The sequence below is a fragment of the Asparagus officinalis genome, chromosome 5 (genome assembly GCF_001876935.1).
Source record: "Asparagus officinalis chromosome 5, Aspof.V1, whole genome shotgun sequence".
NCBI classification, from domain to species: Eukaryota; Viridiplantae; Streptophyta; class Magnoliopsida; order Asparagales; family Asparagaceae; genus Asparagus; species Asparagus officinalis.
The window spans coordinates 122326600-122335029 of record NC_033798.1 but is presented as its reverse complement, the minus strand read 5'-3'; positions in this window follow the sequence as shown (position 1 = coordinate 122335029).

The following is an 8430-nucleotide window of genomic DNA, read 5'->3' as shown; positions in this document are numbered from 1 at the left end:
ATATATGAAGAACGGGTGGGCCTCCTTTGGGTTTCCGCGTGGGCTTCAAAGCCGCGTTCACAATTCTCCACCTCGGTGAAGTTTTCCCAAAACTGAGCCGACACCAAAGCAACCAAAAGTCCCATTGTTGTGTCCAGTACAAACTCAATCCACAACAAGTCGAGAACCCGAACGAGAGTCCAAACAATCTCACCTCCATCAAAATCAACTAATCCAAATTGACTGCATCAAACATGACTGCCTACGTATCCTCTTGCCCAAGGAATCAAGCCGAACGTAGTTCACCCAAATGGCCTCCAAAGACCTCAACACCGAAGAATGTTCAAAAGTTCCAAACAATGACCAAACTTGACACCTGAAACAACTTTGGTCAACATATCTGCAGGGTTGTCCTTCGTGTGGATCTTCTCTAACATGACGTCTCCTTCATCCAAAACGTCACGAACAAAATAGAATCTGACATCAATATGCTTCGTGCGTGCATGATAAACCTGGTTCTTCGCCAAATAGATAGCTGACATGCTATCACAATATACCCGAATGGTCTCCTGTGCAATCCCCAAGTTCTCCAATAATCCCTGCAACCACAAAGCCTCCTTCACAGCTTCAGTCAACGCCATATACTCTGCCTCCGTAGTGGAGAGAGCCACTGTAGACTGAAGTGTGCATCTCCAACATACCGGTGCACCTGCCAATGTAAACACATAACCTGAAGTAGACCGGCGCTTGTCAAGATCTCCAGCATAATCTGAATCCACGTAACCAATACAATCCTGCCCATTCTTCTCATCCTTCTGGAATACCAAACCAACATCCATGGTACCTTTAATATACCGTAGAATCCACTTCACGGCCTCCCAATGACCCTTCCCTAGGTCGTGCATGTACCTGGATACCATGCTCACGGCCTGTGATAAATCTGGCCTTGTACACACCATTGCATACATCAAGCTACCCACAGCATTAGCATATGGAACTTTGGATATGTATTCACGGTCCTCAACTGAAACAGGTGACATCTTAGCTGATAGCTTAAAGTGGGGAGCTATTGGAGTACTCACCGCCTTGGCATTACCATCATAACCGAATTTCTTCAGCATCTTCTGCAAGTAACTCCTCTGTGTCAACTTTAACCTCCCCTTCACCCTGTCTCTCTCAATCTCCATACCCAATATCTTCTTTGCTTCTCCAAGATCCTTCATCTCAAATTCGGATGACAGCTCATTTTTTAACTTTCTAATAGCTGAAGTATTCCTGGAAGCTATGAGCATATCGTCAATATATAACAACAAATAGATATACTCACCATTCTGTAGCTTGTGCATGTAAACACACGGGTCATATGGGCTTCTTGTGTACCCTCGGCCAATCATAAAGCCGTCGAATCTCTTGTACCATTGTCGCGGCGATTGCTTCAATCCGTAAAGAGACTTCTTCAGCTTGCACACTAATTCTTCCTTTTCTGCAGCTTTGAACCCCAAAGGTTGTATCATGTAGATCTCTTCTTCTAAATCTCCATGTAGAAAGGCTGTTTTCACATCCATCTGGACCAAATCCAAATCCAGTTGTGCCACCAATGCTAATAAAATACAAATCGACGAATGCTTCACAACAGGTGAAAACATCTCGTTGTAATCAACGCCCTCTAGCTGTGCATATCCCTTGGCAACCAATCTGGCTTTGAATCTAATTTCCCCAATTGAAGATCCCTCTTTCTTTGCATACACCCACTTGCATCCAATACCTTCTTACTTTTCGGTAGCTTTGCAAGTTCCCAAGTGTCGTTCTTATGAAGAGACTGCATCTCTTCCTTCATAGCTTCCCTCCACCTAATCGAATCAGAGGTCGTTCTTATGAAGAGACTGCATCTCTTCCTTCATAGCTTCCCTCCACCTAATCGAATCAGAGCTTGACTCTGCTTCCTTGAATGTAGAAGGAACCAAATCATCAACGACTTCTGCTGATAAAGCATATGTAACCATGACATCGTCATATCTAGCTGGCTGACGAATATTTCTTCTTGGTCTATTAGCTGCAATGGACTCCTGAATATGACCCTGTTCCTGAGTCCAAACATCCACTGTATCCTCTAAATGCCCGGCTGTCATCCCATCTCCTTCCAGTGTCACCTCTGTAGGAGCCTCAATGGATACAATGCTATCTGGAGTGGGTGAAGTCACATCATCCTCCACCTGTTGTGATATCCTAACTGTCTGGTCTTCCTCCACCTGCTGAGGAACTTGAGGCTTCATCATGTACGCCTCATCAAATGTGACATCCCTGCTAATAACTATCTTCTTGTCTTGTGGATCCCATAACTTGAAGCCTTTAACTCCATCTCTAAATCCCACAAAGACTGTTTTTCTCGCCCTCGGATTCAATTTACCATCATTAACATGGTAATAAGCTGGACACCTAAATATCCGAAGCGACTCATAGTCACTAGCTACCGAACCAGACCAACGCTCCAACGGAGTCTTCCCCTGTATCGCAGTGCATGGCAACCTATTCACGAGATGGCTCGCATAAACCAACGCTTCGGCCCAAAAGGATCTTGACAATCCACTCTGTGTTATCATACATCGCACCTTCTCCAGCAAGGTACGGTTCAACCTTTCAGCCACCCCGTTCTGTTGCAGTGTCTCACGTACTGTGAAGTGTCGTCTAATGCCGTGATCCCGGCAAAACTGCAGAAATGGATCACTCTTATACTCTCCTCCATTGTCCGAACGAAGAGTTTTTACCTTTCTACCTGTCTGCAGCTCCACTTTCTTCTTCCACTTTACAAAATATCCAGGACCTGATGTTTATGCTTCATCGGGTATACCCAATTCCTCCTGGAATAGTCATCAATGAAAGTGATAAAATAGTTAGCCCCACCAAGTGATGTGTGCTTGGAAGGGCCCCAAACATCTGTGTGAATATAGTCCAATATACCTTGGGTATTGTGAATAGCGGTGCCGAATTTCACTCTTGTCTTCTTCCCAAGTATGCAATGTTCACACAGCTCCATTTTGCAGGTCTTTGCACCCTTCAATAGCCTCTGCTTCGCCAATACCTGCAGGGACTTATCACCAGTGTATCCCAATCTCATGTGCCATAAACTGGTAGTATCTTCCTCTGTGGTAATCGAAGCTGCCAGACCCCCTGTTACTGTCTTGCCTTTCAAGTAGTAAAGGCTATTTTCCCTGACACCTCGCATCACCACCATGGACCTCTTTGTGATCTTCAGAGTCGCATTCTCCAAGATCACCTTATAACCAGCTGCCTCCAAAGTTCCAAACGAAATGATATTCTTCGTCAATTGGGGAACGAATCTCACTTCCTTCAGCTCCCGAGTCACTCTGTCACACATCCGGATCCATACTGTACCAATACCACCAATAGGACATACGTGATCATTACCCATGAGCACGACATCCCCTCTTTCTAACTCCTCAAAGCTAGAGAACCAATCCCTCCTAGGGCAAATATGGTATGTAGCACCAGAATCTATCATCCACTCCGTAGAGTCAGCGTAACAAACTGACGGTAGTGCAGAGCAGGAATAGCCTGAAGAATCTGTATCTGAATTGTCATCACTAGCCTTGACAACATTCACTTTCGAAGCTTGTACAACTTTCCCTTTATTCTTCCCGGCTTTATCTTTCAACATTGGGCAGTCGTTCTTCCAATGTCCTTCTTCTTTGCAAAAGCGGCATTGATTCCTACCAATATTTCTATGGCCACCTCTTGACTTCGATCTTGAGCGATCACCTGGACGACGGTTTGGACCACGGCCTCGAACTGCTAATGCATCTCCCGATGCCTTCTCGGAGGGTTCGCCATCACTCTTCCTCAACTCATAATTCACCAAAGCTGAGGTCACCTCTTTGTAGCTAATCGTAGTTCTTCCATTTATCATAGTGAGAACAAACGTTCCAAAATCATCCTCCGGCAATGAACACAATAGTAGCATCGCCTTGTCTTCATCCTCAACCATGATATCTACATTGGCCATATCCGAAATTAGCTTCGTGAAGTTGTTAACATGCTCCGGAATGGAAACTCCCCTCTTCATCTTGAATTGGTAAACCTCTTCTTCAAGTGAAGCCGATTCTCAATGCTCTTCGTCAGATACTTCTCATTGAGTGTTTCCCACATTCTCTTCGCCGACGTCTCATTCATTACGTCATAAATAAGATCCGGCGTCAAGCATGACCGAATAACTCCACAAGCCCTACTATTCATTTTCTTCCAAACCTTGTCCTCCATATCAGTGGGTTTCTCTTGTAACTCAAGAGTCTCCTCCAAATTTTGTGCATCCAAGGCGTTTATCACCTGACACCTCCACAAACCGAAATTGATCTTGCCGTCGAACTTCGAAACATCAATTTTTGTATTATTGATGCTCAGACTCTGTATCGCCTTCGAAAGAGTCGATCCCGATGTACTTGTTTCTCCCATGTTATCGATCTAATTCTTCAAATAGGAATTCTTCAGAGAATCCTTCGAACAAGCCCCAAATCCAACCCGGAGCTCTGATACCACTTGTCGTGCGCATCGAAAATTTCGGCAGCACCTCCGGTGCGCAAGGTGCACAACAAGAGATTAGATCGTAAGAATTCCTGTCTCACCAAGGAAACAAGAATCTAAAGCGGATATCTCAACAAAGTGAGATATCTGTCTTCCCTCTCATCAGTTCTAGGACTGAACCTGTCGAGGATCTACACAAGCTATTACAAATCACGGTAAGAACACAAATTTTTACGTGTTCGGCAAATAAGCGCTACGTCCACGGGCGCAAGGAGGGAGAGATCTACTATTAGAGGGAGAGATACAATTAGGATTTATAACTCATAAATAAAACCCTCTCACAACTCTCAGATCCCTCACACAAATACTCTCTCAAAGGGGTGCTAAACAAAGAACATCTACAAAAGACTTGCTTTTCCTCATGAATAGCCACCAAAAACACTGCCCCCTTTGTTCTCTGTGTCTGCTGCCAGCCGCCCAAAAGAAAATCAAAGAAAAAATCCTTCCTTGCACTGATCTGCGCCAGCGCAAAAAACACCCGCACAAAACCCTTCCCCACCCGTAAAATAGTTCAAAGTTGATATATATATAATATATATATATTATATATATATATATATATATATATATGAAGAACGGCGGGCCTCCTTTGGGTTTCGCGTGGGCTTCAAAGTCCCGCGTTCACAAATACAAGGACGATTTGAACAATCTTTGAGAGAGATTGTTACATCCAATTGGTGGAGAGTTGTGGGAGATCTACAGCTTTGTTTTAGGGTTTGATCGGTGAGATTTGTAACTCTATTTGTATTCTCTTGATTTCTAATAGTAAGAACTCCCCCTTCCTTGCCCCGTGGACGTAGGCAACTTGACGAACCACGTAAATCTCTTATTCTTGCTGTGGTTGTATTTTGCTTATTAGTTGTGGTTTACCTCGAGTTATTGTTCGTGTTGAACTCGAGGCTTCCGCCGCGCATAACAATTGGTATCAGAGCTAGATCGACAACGTGAGAGAAGCAAGCACATCAGGTTCGTCTCTTACAAAGGCGATACAGAGTTACAAAGGCGATACAGAGTCTGAGCATCAATAACACAAAGACTGATGTTCCTAAGTTCGACTGCAAGATCAATTTCGGATTGTGGAGGTATCAGGTGATGGATGCCTTGGATGCACAGAATTTGGAGGAGACTCTTGAGTTAAAAGAGAAACCCGCTGATATGGAGGATAAGTTTTGGAGGAAGATGAATAGTAGATCTTGTGGTGTTATTAGGTCATACTTGACGCCGGATCTTATTTATGATGTTATGAACGAGACGTCGGCGAAGAAGATGTGGGAAACACTCAATGAGAAATATCTTACGAAGAGCATTGAGAATCGGCTTCACTTGGAAAAGAGATTTTACCAGTTCAAGATGAAGAAGGGAGTTTCCATCAGGGAGCATGTTAAGAACTTCACTAAGCTACTTTCAGATATGGCCAATGTGGACATTATAGTTGAGGATGAAGACAAGGCGATGCTACTTCTGTGTTCGTTGCCTGAAGATGATTATGGTATGTTCGTTCTCACTATGATCAATGAAAGAACTACAGTCAGCTACAAGGAGGTGACCTCAGCTTTGGTGAACTATGAGTTGAGGAAGAGTGATGTGAACCCTCTGAGAAGGCATCGGGAGATGCACTAACAGTTTGAGGCCGAGATCCAAACCGTCGCCAGTTCAACCGCTCAAAATCAAGGAATAGGAGTGCCTAAAGTGGAAAGAAAAAGCCGGGAAGAATAAGGGAAAAGCTGCACAAGCTTCAGAGGTGAATGTTGTCAAAGCTATTGGTAAGCATTCAGATTCAGATTCTTCAGGCTATTCATGTCCTGCATTACCGTCGGTTTGCTATGCGGATTCTACGGAGTGGATGATGGATTCGGGAACTACATATCATATCTGCCCTAAAAGGGAGTGGTTCTCTAGCTTTGAGGAGCTGTAAAGAGGGGATGTCGTGCTTATGAGAGATGATCACGTATGTCCTATTGATGGTATTAGTTCAGTCCGGATTAGGATGCATGACGGTGTAGTGAGGGAGTTGAAGGAAGTGAGGTTCGTGTCGCAGTTGACGAAGAACATCATCTCTCTTGGGACTTTGGAGGCAGCAGGTTATCGAGTGATCTTAGAGCATGCTACAGTGAAGGTCACAAAAGGTTCTATGGTGATGATGTGAGGTGTCAGGGAAAACAACCCATACTACTTGAAGGGCAAGACAGTTACAGGGGGTCTGGCAGCTTCTATCACTACAGAGGAGGACACTACCATCTTATGTTACATGAGATTTGGACACACAGGTGATAAGTCCCTACAGTCATTGGCAAAACATGGGCTATTGAAAGGTGCTAAAACCTACAAGATGGAGCTGTGTGAGCACTGTGTACTTGGGAAGAAGACTAGAGTAAAGTTTGGCACCGCTGTTCACAACACCCGAGGTACATTGGATTATATTCACACAGATGTTTGGGGTCCTTCCAAGAACACATCTCTTGGTGGGGCCAACTATTTTGTCACTTTCATTGATGACTATTCCAGGAGGAATTGAGTATACCCTATGAAGCATAAACATCAGGTCCTGGATATTTTTATGGAGTGGAAGAAGAAAGTAAAGCTGCAGACATGTAGAAAGGTGAAGACTCTACGTTCAGATAACGGTGGAGAGTACAAGAGTGATCCGTTTCTGTAGTTTTGCCGGGATCATGGCATTAGAAGACACTTTACAGTTCGAGAGACATCGCAACAGAACAGGGTGGCTGAGAGACTGAACCGTACCTTGCTGGAGAAGGTGCGGTGTATGATGACGCAAAGTGGATTGCCTAGATCCTTTTGGGCCGAGGCGTTAGTTTATGCGAGCCATCTCGTGAACAGGTTGCCGTGCATTGCGATAGACGGGAAGACTCCATTGGAGCGTTGGTTTGGTTCGGTGGCTAGTGACTATGAGTCGCTTCGGATATTCGGGTGTCCAGCTTATTATCATGTCAGTGATGGTAAATTAAATCCGAGAGCGAGAAAATCAGTCTTTGTGAGATTTAGAGATGGAGTCAAAGACTTTAAGTTATGGGATCCACAGGACAAGAAGATAGTTATTAGCAGAGATATCACATTTGACGAGGCGTACATGATGAGGCCTCAAGCCCCTCAGCAGGTGAAGGGAGACCAGACAGGAGAGATATCGCACCAGGTGGAGGATGATGTAACTCCACACACTCCAGAGAGCATTATATCCATCGAGGCTCCTACAGAGGTGACACTGGGAGGAGATGAGATGACAGCCAGGCAAATAGAGGATACAGTGGATTATGGGACTTAGGAACATGGTCATGTTCAGGGGTCCATTGCAGCAGATAGACCGAGGAGAGAGATTCGTCGGCCAGCTAGGTATAATAATGTCATGGTCGCATATGCATTATCAGTGGAGGTCGTTGATGATATGGTTCCAGCCACATTCAGGGAGGCAGAGTCTAGCCCCGATTCGATCAGGTGGAGGGAAGCTATGGAGGAGGAGATGCGATCTCTTCAGAAGAACGATACTTGGACACTTGCACATCTACCTAAGGGTAAGAAAGCTATTGGTTGCAAGTGGGTATATGTGAAGAAGGAGGGATCTTCTACTGGGTACAATTGGTTCAAAGCCAGATTGGTTGCCAAGGGATATGCACAGCTTGAGGGCATTGATTACAACGAGGTATTTTTACCTGTTGTGAAGCATTCATCGATACGGATTTTATTGGCGTTGGTGGCACAGTTGGATTTGGATTTGGTCCAGATGGATGTGAAAACAGCCTTTCTATATGGTGATTTAGATGAGGAGATCTACATGACACAACCCTTGGGATTTAAAGCTGCAGGAAAAGAAAACTTAGTTTGTAAGCTGAAGAAGTCTTT